The sequence below is a fragment of the Tachypleus tridentatus genome, chromosome 1 (genome assembly GCF_004210375.1).
Source record: "Tachypleus tridentatus isolate NWPU-2018 chromosome 1, ASM421037v1, whole genome shotgun sequence".
Lineage (NCBI taxonomy): Eukaryota > Metazoa > Arthropoda > Merostomata > Xiphosura > Limulidae > Tachypleus > Tachypleus tridentatus.
In genome coordinates, this window is record NC_134825.1 from 128,330,318 (window position 1) to 128,347,025 (window position 16,708).

The 16,708-nt window shown below is 28.8% G+C and overlaps 1 long non-coding RNA gene across 21 annotated transcripts; it reads right to left on the reverse strand.

Annotated features, from left to right (window-relative positions):
• Positions 1-53: 53 nt before the first annotated feature.
• Positions 54-16,389, reverse strand: LOC143223317 (uncharacterized). 21 transcript variants are annotated; one of them, XR_013012833.1, is made up of 14 exons: positions 16,166-16,303; positions 13,140-13,278; positions 11,858-11,889; positions 10,968-11,064; positions 8,938-8,989; positions 8,303-8,354; positions 7,669-7,720; positions 7,035-7,086; positions 6,403-6,453; positions 5,772-5,823; positions 5,139-5,190; positions 4,506-4,557; positions 3,873-3,924; positions 54-190 (listed from the first exon to the last, which is right to left on the reverse strand). It is a non-coding gene; the product is annotated as an uncharacterized LOC143223317 (long non-coding RNA). The 21 variants fall into 21 exon arrangements; XR_013012831.1 differs by lacking the exon at positions 54-190 and adding an exon at positions 661-3,306; XR_013012830.1 differs by lacking the exon at positions 54-190 and adding an exon at positions 9,823-9,852 and having other exon boundaries at positions 3,866-3,924; positions 13,134-13,278; positions 16,208-16,344.
• Positions 16,390-16,708: the final 319 nt, after the last annotated feature.

Here is a 16,708-nt window from a genome sequence, read left to right on the forward strand (position 1 = left end):
TATAATAATCCACAAGAGTGAAAACATTATCATAATATGAAAACTTATCACTTTCCCAGCTACATAATGTACTTGCTTGTCCTTGCTTTTTAGTCTGATATTTGACTCAGAAGTTAGATGCCACACGTGAAAGTAGTCAACTTGGAGCTGTGAACATGCTTGTCTCTCCAACTTGTTCATTTTACTGGGACTAACAACCATATACAAATAATAAATATACATGTATTCATTCATATCTACAGAAACAGTAGATAATACTCGTCATTTGTAATTAATAATACGAAACAACAATACTGTGTAAACCAACCTGTGATCTCAAAGTAAGTTATGAGAAACATGACTCACAATTGTTAAATTAAAGCATTTTGAGAATACTGTATCCCTATACTTTGTATTAGTGTATGTGCCTTATAACACACAATTAACAGTTCCATTTTAATTGTGAATAGTGTTACTGGACACACAGAAGTTGCTATGTCCCCTAACTACTGTTTATTTGCTGTTATTTTTACAGTTAGCATAACATTTTGTTGCAAAAACTGACGTTGTGAAGTTACATTAAACTGAATATCACATATTAAGTTTATTGTAGCATGACATACCATAAAATGGTGTCATATTCTCATGTGTTAAAAAAAACAAATTAAATTTGAACAATCCTTTGTTCAGAATAAATTTTGTATAAAGTTTAATACATATAAAGTAAAAAATTGTATACAGTGCTAAACAATTGACACAAGATTACATGGATAATGAAGAATTGAAAAATTCACAAGTTCAAACACTCATGTAACCTAATAATAATAATCATTTATAAATATTGTACTGTTTTTAATAGGTGTGATGCATATGATAAATATATATTTTGAATAAATTAGGTAACATTAACATGAAATACAGTCCATATTAAGACTGTGTAAATTACAGACTAAACTATTATAGAGAAAACTGTGTATAGAAACAATAAAGTACACTCAATATATAGTGAAATTTTAATACATTGAGGCATAAGCATAACAGCTTAAAATTTATCGTCCAAACTTGTTGATATGTAGATATTAAAATAATTGTTTGCAACCCTGATCTTAATAGCCTATATTCTACACCACCTTCAGCAGCATTACAGAAATGTTAACAAATTATGTACCATAATTCATTATTCAAAACAAAGTTTATACATGTACAAAGGTAGAAATTGGCACTTAAAAACAAGACTGAACTTTGGAGTTGTGGCAATACACAATTTTTTTTAGTAAAATAAAATATTAAGATAAACCATGAATGTCATTCACGATTATGAGAAACCCACTTGAAGTAAAAATTTATTCTCATGAGAGCTGGTATGGATACTGAAATAAGGTACAGAACAACAATTCGATCTTCACGTTAACAAAGAGAGTTTGCAACTGACCATTGCTGGGTATGTCTTAAGGATGAGAATCTAAATGGGTACAGGTGTTGCAGTTGGATGTTAGGTTATTAATTAATATACTAAAATTTCAGTCTACAAGTTATGGATTAGGCCCCATTTGGAGTATTTTGTCCAATTTTCTGTATCTTACTTTAGAAAAAATACCAAATTATTGGGGAAGAGTTTAGAGGATACTTGTAATATGAGGTCATGCTACAATCTGACATCTTGACAAGAGTTAAATAGGATCTGATTGAGGTGCTTAGAATGCTAAGGGAACTGATAATATTGATACATCTTTTCTTCATAATCAATGGAGAGGATGATAAGACTAGGAGATACAAATATAAAAACTGGCAGCTTAAATCATTTCTACCTAAGACAGCTTTGAAACAGAATGCCTTCAGATGCAGTTAATATAATAAAATTTAAAAGGAAGATTTAATAAATTCTTGAATTATAAAGGCTGTCTCCATGTGTTTGTTTTTTATTCTGAGGTTTAGTTTAATGGATAGGATGACCTAGATAGACCAATAGGTCACTTGTTGTCCTTATATTATCTGTATAAATTTAGATTAATCAGAAGAATATATATTGTAGTGTAAAACAACAGTGAAATACATGTACAACTACTGATAAAACTTTTCACCCTCCACTGGTAAAGATATACTGTTGATACAATTAGTGGATTCACACTTACAGAACACAAATCTTAGCTGGTTTTTTAAACCACATAACCTCCATACACCCCAACATTAAGCTCACCTGTAAACATGAGAAAACTAACCAAATAGTATTTTTTAACCTCACAATTACAAGAACTGATACACAATTCAAAATATAAATCCAAAGAAAAACCCACACTGGACTATACATTTCCTGGGACTCAGCACATGAAAGAAAACAAAAACTCAACATATTAAGACACCAAATAAACACAGCTACAAAACTATGTTCAACCAATAAAATTAATGATGAAATAAAAAAAAATAAAATACTGTATTGACATTCATAAATTACGTCCAAAAACAGTTGAAAACAATTATACACACACACACCCAGATCAGCAACACAGTTAAAAATAATATTCCAAGAAACAAAAAACTACAAAACCTTACATTGCTTTATTCCATATATTACCAAAATCAGGGAACAAAATAACCAACATTTGGAAAAACTAATAACAAAACAACATTCCAGTAAACCCTAAATTTATTAAAAAACCAGGTACAAAACTAAAAGTCCATATTATGTAAAAATTACACTGACAAACACAACACCAACATTATTTACAAAATACAACGTAACAACTACCACAACTTCTACATTAGACAAATAAGGAAAATGGAAACCAGATTCAGAGAACACAAAGAACACCTTCACACGTTTCTGAACAGTGGAAATCAAATAAACACAACATAACCATGAAAAACACCCAGATACTAAAGTAGAGAAACAAATGCAAAATCAAAAAAGCTCTACTCATACAACTCAAACCAATATAAGGTAACACCTTTATACATATACTAATTGATAACCTAACATCTAACTGCATTGTCTTCCACAATCCAATACCCGTTTACATTCTCGTCCCTAAGAAATGAAGATCAAAACATTGTTCTGTACCTTATTTTAATTAAAGTTTTAATACCCCTACCAGCTGTCTCAAGAATACATGAATGTCATTAGTTCATACATACATAATTTCTATTTTTTTCCCAGTAAAAGATCAGAAGCAAACATTCAGCATTAAGCTCTATTGCTCTTCAGTCTACCTTCCTCACTTTCATCATTTCTAAAATATTTATCAAAAAAATCACAAATGTATAACTTGAACTGAATAAGATATTCACCATTCATTTTATTCTCAACTAAGTAGCTATAATTGTACCAACCTGGAAAAAGAAATAGACAATAATAATCCCAAATTGCACCTAAGATACACTAATACTTATTACAATTACACAATATATTAAGGATAAAATGATTCACTATTTTAGCATTTTTACTTTCCAATTCATCTTATTATCTGCCTGCCATCTTTAAGTTTAAGGCATTTAGAAATCTTAAATTATTATAAAGCCCCTCTGGAGACCACTTACTTTGTTTGGAAGAGTCACTAATTAATCACAATAAAAAAAAAGCTTGTTTGTAAAAGAACAAAATAGGCGTGAAATTTACTTGATTAACATTAAATATGTTTAAAATACAGCATAAGAAAGATGGAAAACACCCCTTGGAAATGAATAATGCAACAAGGTTTAATTTCATGAAACAAAAAATTTAGATAAACCATGAATTTACTAGGTTCACGGAGTTAATTTTTTCAGTAAATGATCAGAGGTGAACATTCAACACTAAGCTATACAGCTCTTAGTCCGCCCGTCCACACTTTCATCATTTCTAAAATATTTATTAAAAAAATCACAAACGTATAACTTGAACTGAATAAGATATTCACCATTCACTTTCTTCTCACTTTTTCTCAACTAAGTAGCTATAATTGTACCAACCTGGAAAAAGAAATACAAAATATTGATGCCAAACTGCACCCAAGGTACACTAACATTTATTAAAACTATGCAATATATTAAGAATAAAATGATTCACATTATTTCATTTTTATACTTCCTATTTCATCTTATTATCTGCCTATCATATTTAAAAGTTCAGAACATATAAAGATCTTAAAAATTATTATCCAAGCCCCTTCTGGAGACTAACATAGTTTCTGTTTGGAAAAGTCACTCATTAATAACAATAATAAAAAAAAAAAGCTTGTTTGTACAAGCAACAAAATAGGTGTGAAATTTACTTGATTAACATTAAATATGTTTAAAATACAGCATAAGAAAGAGGTAAAACACCCCTTGGAAATGAATAATGCAAAAAGGTTTAATTACATGAAACAAAAAATTTAAATAAATCATGAATTTACTAGGTTCACAGAGTTAATTTTTTCAGTAAATGATCAGAGGTGAACATTCAACACTAAGCTATACAGCTCTTAGTCCGCCTTCCACACTTTCATCATTTCTAAAATATTTATTAAAAAAATCACAAACGTATAACTTGAACTGAATAAGATATTCACCATTCACTTTCTTCTCACTTTTTCTCAACTAAGTAGCTATAATTGTACCAACCTGGAAAAAGAAATACAAAATATTGATGCCAAACTGCACCCAAGGTACACTAACATTTATTAAAACTATGCAATATATTAAGAATAAAATGATTCACATTATTTCATTTTTATACTTCCTATTTCATCTTATTATCTGCCTATCATATTTAAAAGTTCAGAACATATAAAGATCTTAAAAATTATTATCCAAGCCCCTTCTGGAGACTAACATAGTTTCTGTTTGGAAAAGTCACTCATTAATAACAATAAAAAAAAAAAAAGCTTGTTTGTACAAGCAACAAAATAGGCGTGAAATTTACTTGATTAACATTAAATATGTTTAAAATACAGCATAAGAAAGAGGTAAAACACCCCTTGGAAATGAATAATGCAAAAAGGTTTAATTACATGAAACAAAAAATTTAAATAAATCATGAATTTACTAGGTTCACAGAGTTAATTTTTTCAGTAAATGATCAGAGGTGAACATTCAACACTAAGCTATACAGCTCTTAGTCCGCCCTTCCACACTTTCATCATTTCTAAAATATTTATTAAAAAAATCACAAACGTATAACTTGAACTGAATAAGATATTCACCATTCACTTTCTTCTCACTTTTTCTCAACTAAGTAGCTATAATTGTACCAACCTGGAAAAAGAAATACAAAATATTGATGCCAAACTGCACCCAAGGTACACTAACATTTATTAAAACTATGCAATATATTAAGAATAAAATGATTCACATTATTTCATTTTTATACTTCCTATTTCATCTTATTATCTGCCTATCATATTTAAAAGTTCAGAACATATAAAGATCTTAAAAATTATTATCCAAGCCCCTTCTGGAGACTAACATAGTTTCTGTTTGGAAAAGTCACTCATTAATAACAATAATAAAAAAAAAAGCTTGTTTGTACAAGCAACAAAATAGGCGTGAAATTTACTTGATTAACATTAAATATGTTTAAAATACAGCATAAGAAAGAGGTAAAACACCCCTTGGAAATGAATAATGCAAAAAGGTTTAATTACATGAAACAAAAAATTTAAATAAATCATGAATTTACTAGGTTCACAGAGTTAATTTTTTCAGTAAATGATCAGAGGTGAACATTCAACACTAAGCTATACAGCTCTTAGTCCGCCCGTCCACACTTTCATCATTTCTAAAATATTTATTAAAAAAATCACAAACGTATAACTTGAACTGAATAAGATATTCACCATTCACTTTCTTCTCACTTTTTCTCAACTAAGTAGCTATAATTGTACCAACCTGGAAAAAGAAATACAAAATATTGATGCCAAACTGCACCCAAGGTACACTAACATTTATTAAAACTATGCAATATATTAAGAATAAAATGATTCACATTATTTCATTTTTATACTTCCTATTTCATCTTATTATCTGCCTATCATATTTAAAAGTTCAGAACATATAAAGATCTTAAAAATTATTATCCAAGCCCCTTCTGGAGACTAACATAGTTTCTGTTTGGAAAAGTCACTCATTAATAACAATAATAAAAAAAAAAGCTTGTTTGTACAAGCAACAAAATAGGCGTGAAATTTACTTGATTAACATTAAATATGTTTAAAATACAGCATAAGAAAGAGGTAAAACACCCCTTGGAAATGAATAATGCAAAAAGGTTTAATTACATGAAACAAAAAATTTAAATAAATCATGAATTTACTAGGTTCACAGAGTTAATTTTTTCAGTAAATGATCAGAGGTGAACATTCAACACTAAGCTATACAGCTCTTAGTCCCCCGTCCACACTTTCATCATTTCTAAAATATTTATTAAAAAATCACAAACGTATAACTTGAACTGAATAAGATATTCACCATTCACTTTCTTCTCACTTTTCTCAACTAAGTAGCTATAATTGTACCAACCTGGAAAAAGAAATACAAAATATTGATGCCAAACTGCACCCAAGGTACACTAACATTTATTAAAACTATGCAATATATTAAGAATAAAATGATTCACATTATTTCATTTTATACTTCCTATTTCATCTTATTATCTGCCTATCATATTTAAAAGTTCAGAACATATAAAGATCTTAAAAATTATTATCCAAGCCCCTTCTGGAGACTAACATAGTTTCTGTTTGGAAAAGTCACTCATTAATAACAATAATAAAAAAAAAAAGCTTGTTTGTACAAGCAACAAAATAGGCGTGAAATTTACTTGATTAACATTAAATATGTTTAAAATACAGCATAAGAAAGAGGTAAAACACCCCTTGGAAATGAATAATGCAAAAAGGTTTAATTACATGAAACAAAAAATTTAAATAAATCATGAATTTACTAGGTTCACAGAGTTAATTTTTTCAGTAAATGATCAGAGGTGAACATTCAACACTAAGCTATACAGCTCTTAGTCCGCCCGTCCACACTTTCATCATTTCTAAAATATTTATTAAAAAAATCACAAACGTATAACTTGAACTGAATAAGATATTCACCATTCACTTTCTTCTCACTTTTTCTCAACTAAGTAGCTATAATTGTACCAACCTGGAAAAAGAAATACAAAATATTGATGCCAAACTGCACCCAAGGTACACTAACATTTATTAAAACTATGCAATATATTAAGAATAAAATGATTCACATTATTTCATTTTTATACTTCCTATTTCATCTTATTATCTGCCTATCATATTTAAAAGTTCAGAACATATAAAGATCTTAAAAATTATTATCCAAGCCCCTTCTGGAGACTAACATAGTTTCTGTTTAGAAAAGTCACTCATTAATAACAATAATAAAAAAAAAAAGCTTGTTTGTACAAGCAACAAAATAGGCGTGAAATTTACTTGATTAACATTAAATATGTTTAAAATACAGCATAAGAAAGAGGTAAAACACCCCTTGGAAATGAATAATGCAAAAAGGTTTAATTACATGAAACAAAAAATTTAAATAAATCATGAATTTACTAGGTTCACAGAGTTAATTTTTTCAGTAAATGATCAGAGGTGAACATTCAACACTAAGCTATACAGCTCTTAGTCCGCCCTTCCACACTTTCATCATTTCTAAAATATTTATTAAAAAAATCACAAACGTATAACTTGAACTGAATAAGATATTCACCATTCACTTTCTTCTCACTTTTTCTCAACTAAGTAGCTATAATTGTACCAACCTGGAAAAAGAAATACAAAATATTGATGCCAAACTGCACCCAAGGTACACTAACATTTATTAAAACTATGCAATATATTAAGAATAAAATGATTCACATTATTTCATTTTTATACTTCCTATTTCATCTTATTATCTGCCTATCATATTTAAAAGTTCAGAACATATAAAGATCTTAAAAATTATTATCCAAGCCCCTTCTGGAGACTAACATAGTTTCTGTTTGGAAAAGTCACTCATTAATAACAATAATAAAAAAAAAAAGCTTGTTTGTACAAGCAACAAAATAGGCGTGAAATTTACTTGATTAACATTAAATATGTTTAAAATACAACATAAGAAAGAGGTAAAACACCCCTTGGAAATGAATAATGCAAAAAGGTTTAATTACATGAAACAAAAAATTTAAATAAATCATGAATTTACTAGGTTCACAGAGTTAATTTTTTCAGTAAATGATCAGAGGTGAACATTCAACACTAAGCTATACAGCTCTTAGTCCGCCCGTCCACACTTTCATCATTTCTAAAATATTTATTAAAAAAATCACAAACGTATAACTTGAACTGAATAAGATATTCACCATTCACTTTCTTCTCACTTTTTCTCAACTAAGTAGCTATAATTGTACCAACCTGGAAAAAGAAATACAAAATATTGATGCCAAACTGCACCCAAGGTACACTAACATTTATTAAAACTATGCAATATATTAAGAATAAAATGATTCACATTATTTCATTTTTATACTTCCTATTTCATCTTATTATCTGCCTATCATATTTAAAAGTTCAGAACATATAAAGATCTTAAAAATTATTATCCAAGCCCCTTCTGGAGACTAACATAGTTTCTGTTTGGAAAAGTCACTCATTAATAACAATAATAAAAAAAAAAAAGCTTGTTTGTACAAGCAACAAAATAGGCGTGAAATTTACTTGATTAACATTAAATATGTTTAAAATACAGCATAAGAAAGAGGTAAAACACCCCTTGGAAATGAATAATGCAAAAAGGTTTAATTACATGAAACAAAAAATTTAAATAAATCATGAATTTACTAGGTTCACAGAGTTAATTTTTTCAGTAAATGATCAGAGGTGAACATTCAACACTAAGCTATACAGCTCTTAGTCCGCCCGTCCACACTTTCATCATTTCTAAAATATTTATTAAAAAAATCACAAACGTATAACTTGAACTGAATAAGATATTCACCATTCACTTTCTTCTCACTTTTTCTCAACTAAGTAGCTATAATTGTACCAACCTGGAAAAAGAAATACAAAATATTGATGCCAAACTGCACCCAAGGTACACTAACATTTATTAAAACTATGCAATATATTAAGAATAAAATGATTCACATTATTTCATTTTTATACTTCCTATTTCATCTTATTATCTGCCTATCATATTTAAAAGTTCAGGACATATAAAGATCTTAAAAATTATTATCCAAGCCCCTTCTGGAGACTAACATAGTTTCTGTTTGGAAAAGTCACTCATTAATAACAATAATAATAAAAAAAAAGCTTGTTTGTACAAGCAACAAAATAGGCATGAAATTTACTTGATTAACATTAAATATGTTTAAAATACAGCATAAGAAAGAGGGAAAACACCCCTTAGAAATGAATAATGCAAAAAGGTTTAATTACATGAAACAAAAAATTTAAATAAATCATGAATTTACTAGGTTCACAGAGTTAATTTTTTTCACTAAAAGATCAGAAGTGAACATTCAACACTAAGCTATACAGCTCTTAGTCTGCCCGTTCACACTTTCATAAGTTTTACAAAGTTGGCTTGAAATTTACTTGACATTAAATGTTTAAAATACAGCACAGAAAAGAGGGAAAAAACTCAAAAACTTTGGAAATGAATAATGCAACAAGGTTGAAATTTAGTGAAACAAAGAATTAAGATAAACCATGAATTTACTAGGTTCACAGAGGGTTTTTTTTTTCGTAAATGATCAGAAGCAAAAACATTCAACACTAAGCTTTACAGCTCTCAGTCCGCCTGTCTGCACTTTCATCATTTCAAAAATATTTATTAAAAAATCACAAACGTGTAACCTAAACTGAATAAGATATTCACCATTCATTTTCTTCTCAACTAATTAAGCAGCTATAGTTGGACCAACATGGAAAAAGAAATACACAATAATGACTCCAAACTGCACGTAAGATACTCATTTGTTAAAACTACACAATATAAAATACTAGTGACAAAGCAATGTGCATTATTTCAATGTTTTTAGAAGACATTTTACTGCCTATTTCATTTAATTATTTGCTACATGTTGTAAAACACGAAGACATCTAAACAATACAAGTTACTTCAGAGAAAAATTAATGCCACATCCCTTTGAATATAAAGTGATATAACTTATTTTAAACAACAAATTTGGCTTGAAATATTGATATTTAACATAAAAATGGTATCTTTAAAGTACAGAATACAGGGTAATCAGAAGGAATTAACAGAAACTCTGATTCTGCAAGGTTTATAACCTTACACTACATTTGCCATCAATTATATAAACCTCAAGTAATATATATATATATATATATATTAATTTAATTTTTCATTCAAAATAATTTAACAAGTTTTTGTTTTGAATTTTGAGCAAAGCTACATGAGGGTTATCTGCACTAGCCATCCCTAATTTAGCAGTGTAAAACTAGAGGGAAGGCAGCTAGTCATCACCACTTACTGCTAACTCTTGGGCTACTCTTTTACCAATGAATAGTGGGATTGACATTCACATTATAATGGCCTCACGGCTGAAAGGACAAGCGTGTTTGGCATGACAGGGAATCAAACCCACAACCCTCAGATTATGAGGGTCATTTTAACAAATAAAGAGACAGAAACTGGTGCTTGAAAACTACTGGCTGGAACCTTCAGGTCACAGCAGGATTCACAACCAATAAATAACAAAATTAATGTTTAAGTAAAATACAACTTACACTTCTACCTTATTGATAGAGATTTTCTTTTTTTGTCAGTATAAGATCAAAAGCAAACAGTCACCATTAAACTTTAGTCTTTCAATATGACCACCAACAATGTCATCATTTCTTAAATATTTGCAAGAAATTTATAACTATAATGTGAAGTGAAACATTAATTAGTACCTTCTCGCTTTTTCTAAAATTTGAAAGTAACTATAGCTATTTCAAACTGTAAAAGACCAAACAAAAACAAATACCACTCCAATTATTCAAACAAATACATACCCCCTGGGCAAGTATCAAGTGCAGAAGAATATTGGCCTTCAATGGAATTGTTTGATAGCTCAACAGTATACCTATACTTGATACTTAGTGACATTCACTATCCATGAGAGTAAAAGAAAAAAGGATTTTATTGACATTTTAGTTTACTGTACTATCAACACACCATTATATCACTGATTTCATTAAAGTATTTCTTTGAAGATGCAGTTATCAATGAAAGTGCCTTATTTTTCTGTTACAATACTTATGAGATATTCACTAAAGAAAAATGTTTTAAAGTTGTTTTTTATATCTCAAGCTCACATTTTAATTCCCATTTCATCTAATTACTTGTAGATGTAAAATTCTGAAGATATTAAACCAAGTTATAGATACTTCGGGACTCAAAACCCCTTGGGGTCAAGTTTTTTTTTTTTTTCATTTCTAAAATAAAACAATTATGGTTCTTGCAATCTACAAGCCAGGCACAAAAACTATTGTTTGATTAACATTAAGAATGGTATTTCACAAATACAGCACAGGATAAAAATATTGGTTGAAACCCTTATCTTGTGGTAGTAACTAAATAAACCTTCAATTAAAAAACGTGCATTATTATTCTTCATTCAAAATTATTTATACACATACAAAGATAGAAACAGATTTTGGAGTAACTGCAAGCACACAAATAATAAGATTAATTTTCAATAAAATATAAATATTTTAGCTACACTGTGAATTTACTTGTTCAACACATTCTCTAATTGCGTTTTTTGCAGCTAAAGATCAGAAGTGAACATTCAACACCAGGCTTTATAGCTCTTCAGTCCGCCCGTCCACATTTTCATCATTTCTTAAAAATTTAAGAAATCTCACTTATAATTTCAAATGAATAAAATATTCTCCAGTACCTTTTCATAACTGAGTAGCAACAGCTGTTCACCTGGAAAAGAAAACCCCAAAGTACTCATAAAACTCGTATCTTTGAAAAACTACACAAGATATTAGTAACAAAATGATTCAATTATTGAAGTCTTGGGAGAGCCTTTTATATAATTATTTGCTAAGTAAAAGTTGTAAAATTTTGAAGAAGAAATTAGAGATACTTTAAGACTTAAAATTATCACATAAAACCTCCTAAGGAGAATAATTTTTCTGTTTGGAAATGTTCTGAATTACAATTATGCTTGTTTGTATAAGCAACAAACTAAATTTGGAAATCTTTGGCAGTAACTATATAAAAACCTAGATAAATTATGTTTAATTTCTTTAAAAAAATAATGATTTATCTAAATTAATCTTATGTATTTTATTTACACAATTACCTACATAATTACTTTTCAGGTATGTTGTCCTTGTATATAACTAAGATTTTACTTTCACTGTGCCAAAGAATATTGTGTTTTTGTTATTTTCAGGCTCAACTTACTTTCTTTTACAATAAAAGGTCACCCAAAACTATTAAAAATTACACTCATGTTTGACTTAATGAAAAAAAGGTTTACATTTTTTAAATGCCATAGAAGAACATCTTACTCCCATTTCCATCTAATCAGTTTTTGATGTTTTAAGAGGCAAAGCTAAGAATGAACTAAAGTTAGCCATATACACTGGTACATTGAATAAAAGATCACATTTAATTTGCTAAATTTTATAAACATACTTCACAAAAAGTAAGATTTTGTTGTTGATTTTTTTTCAGTGAAATTGTTTGAACAAATTATATTTATACTCTCCCCAGACTTGTACAATTCCAGCTATAATAACATTTCATTGTACATTAATTTCTTACTTTTCCAAAATGCTCACAAATGTTGCAGTAGCAACAAACATCCACTTTTGAATAACCATGCAAATTCTTAAGATCGCACAAACAAAAAAACATTCAAACCAGAATCCATCACCATCAGATTCAGACGTGAAACAGAGCTTTGCTTGGATGCACACGTTTTGGCAGTTTTTTTTTTAATACATGAAAGAATTCTCTTATAAGAGAGCTCTTAATCTCACTCAATTTGTTTATAAACAAAATAAAGAGAAATCATATTTTCAAGCCTCTTTTATTATTTCTTTACAAACTGAGATGACAAAATGCAAACCAAAGTACTAGCCATAAAAAATAAACAAATAACTCATAATAACAGTAATACCAAATCCACATAACACTGCACGTGATCAAAAGAGTACCTTCACCTGACAAGTGTCATTCTCAGATGAAAGCTCAATGTTCTTGCAAACAACCATTTCCTCACACAAGTTCTTTACAAACATCCATAACCCTTTCCAAATGTCTCAGTGCTGTCTAGGCCAGGGATTCCTAAACTCTTTAGACCTACAGAAAGAAAAATCATTTTAGAGACTTAATAGAAAATATACACTAAAAATTGAAACAATCAGTCCCTTGCACCAGATAAAGTTTACTTCAAGCTTTTAGAACATAAATTTTTTAAAATATTAATATTTAAAGAAAAATTTTTACTTCTATTTACTCATCCAAAAATTTCTACTTGAAAAATTTATATCAGTAAAAGTACAGTATACTTATTTATTCACTTATTAGTGGCTCGAATAAACTTGCTTTTGTTCACAAAGTACTTCAATACTTGGTGTTATAGTTGTTACTTGTAAGCACAAATCATCTTCAATATTTAGCCTGTTTCTAAATTTGGTCATTGTAGCTGTATACAGTAAAATTGTTTCCTCACAAAGATATGTTGTTGGAAAATGCATCAACATTTTTAAAGCTGTTACATATTTCAGGGTATTCCATGGCCATTTGAATCCAAAATTGTGTAATTTCTTCCTGCCAAAATTTTGTTTTTAGGGTGTAATCAGTTAAAATTTCTATAAATTGCTCTTTCTCTTTCAAAGGCAAATCACTGGTATTTGCAGAGTCAACAAAGGTATTTTGAATCCACAGTAAATTTTCTAAATGAGGAGGGAAGTATTCTCTAATAGTTGTACACAAATCAGATATGTGCTGCAAGACTGAAACCTTTGCATCTTCACTTAGGGAAATTTCATTCATAAGTAAAAAACCACTATATTTTCAAAGCAGTCAAGTTCTTCCATAAGTATACATTCACCCCAAAGTTTTAGCTCATGTTGAAGTGCTTCCATTTTACTCTGAGCTTTGAAGTACATTACCCTGGTACCCTGAATTGTAGCATTCACTTCACTTAGATAGGCAAATACATCCTAAAAAGTAACCCACTTATTAACATTCTAAAATTTCCTCGCAGAGCAAAAGATAACTATGGTGGAGCCCAAGGGCACTTTTGTGCATTATGCATAGCCATAATTAACTTATTAATTCACTGCAGGACATGCTTTTATAGAGTATAATTGATCTTATCACTGTCATACACTAATTGTACTTAGAGAAAAACTTATGGTTCAGGTTAAATTAGAAAACATTATGGCTTATTGGCAATCTTATTTTTTATTACACAACCATATTTGCATGCTCCTGATAAGTGAAAGTTAACAATCAACAAAGAAAGTCCACAAACATCTCATCAGAAGCCAATTATCTGAACAAATCATGCACAATAACAAACTAGTGAAGAACTGAGAGTTAAGTAGAGGAATTTCTTACAGGATTATTCAGTCTTAAAAACATTGCAATAACAAAGTCAAATTTATTATTAGCTTCCTGAACCATAAATTACTTTTAAAATATTAGTTTGTAATAATAACCACTTTACTGATGCAACTAATGGGAAAAAAATTCTTCTTGACACACAACTTGTATATTCTCACAAAAATTTTCATTCACTGTCACTATTTGCTTCATCATATATATAAATTTATACTTAATGTTACTTTCATATCAATCAAACTTTTGAATAGTACCACCAAACATCAACAGCAGTTTGGGAAAGGAATATTTCATTTTAAACATCATACTGAGTACAATAAATTAAATATAAACTTCAAGACAGAATATAAACATTTTGAAAAACATATCACTAGAAATCCCATCATAATTTATAAATGAAATAAAACAGTGATAATTTTACTCGCACTACAGTTCTTAAAATATTAATTATATATAAATATAACGGAATTCAAAGTTATACGAATAAGTCTTTGAGCCAAATTTAAAATATAAATTTTTGCTTATACTTTATAGTTATAGAACCAATTTCTAACAGTTATAATCCTAATAGTATTATACATATGTAATATTATTATTATTATTATGGGACAAAACAAGTGTCAATAATAAATGTTAATTTTATGTATACACTAGTTTATGTTATTAAAAGTAATATTTACTAGTCTCAGCAGTAGTTACATGATAATGCATTAAATTTTAAATGATACATTTTAGCTTTTAATTTGATACATGTAACAACAAAGCTGAAAAATTAACATAGTAAGACAATATCTGACCATTACACAACTATCACTTAAATTAAAAAATAAAATAGTGCTAAGACCCATAGGCCACGTCTTCTCTGCTTCATTTCACTCGCATGTAAAGTTATCCAAACTTTTACACAATACCTGAGCGTATGTTGGTATTCATATGCTTATATTTTTAAATTTTATATCTTTAAATATACACTACATCACCAATATCTTATTAAGAATAATATTAGTAGGCAAATAATTAATACTGATAACACTATGTAACACAAATTTTGTTCCTGGATAGTATGTTATTTATTAAGTGCTTATGTTGTAAAAGTACAGAAAATGGCCATTAATCCATTCAAACTTTGCTTTTGTGACCTGGATAATGAAATTTAGAAATTAACCTATTTTCTACGTAAAAACAGGCAAATTTCACATTTTCATTTACATAAGGTCTGAATAAAACAACACGGCTCAAGATTTACATGCATCTGTACTAAAGTTATACAAAAAATGAACAAAAATGTTTAGAAGTGAGTAGTTTTCGAGATTTGTGACTATAATGTAAATCACTTTCACGTATCAGCCCAAATATAGTCTTCCATCACGTTTTCGTTATACGCTCCCAGGTCACAAAAGCAAAGTTTGAAGAGAAAAATACGTCTTTTACATTTACTTTAGGCATAAGCAATTGGGAAATAACACTTTCTGCCCAGGAACAAGAAAAAATAAAAATGTTACATAGTATATAATCGGTATACACATGGTATACAAGCAGAATCATTGTCGCTAGAAAAAAAAAAAAGCAAAAGCAATACAATTAATTAGAAATATAAAATGAAATGAGAAATCCTCACTATTTTACACCTGTAAACGAAAATTATCGTACAACAGTACACCTTAATCCAAAAGATTGACTTGATTTTTCTTGGTTCTTTCAGCGATAGAAATACATAACACCAATTCCCCATTCTCCAGGCAAAATTGAAGCGCCACACATCATCACATTTTTCTATAGATTAAAGCGAAAATCAGAACAGTAGCTTTAGAAAGAAAGAAAAACGAATTACGACAGTTGTTCAATTAGGGCCTTCCTGAAAATTACTGAATTCAGGATTATATTTCATTTATGTATTGTAAACGCAATTGATTTAATCTGTTTATATTTATTTACATATTTTTTTCATTATATGAATAATCACATACATGGTATTCTCAAGACGGCTGGTATGAGAATTAAAACTTTAATTTAAATAGTGTACAGAACAATGTTTCGACCTTCTTAGCTCATCTTCAAGTTAACGCATACCAGCTGTCTTGAGAATACATTTTTACTTCAAGTGGGTTTTTCGTCATCACGAATTTGTCAAGGATGTTAAAGGCCTTTATATACATTCCAA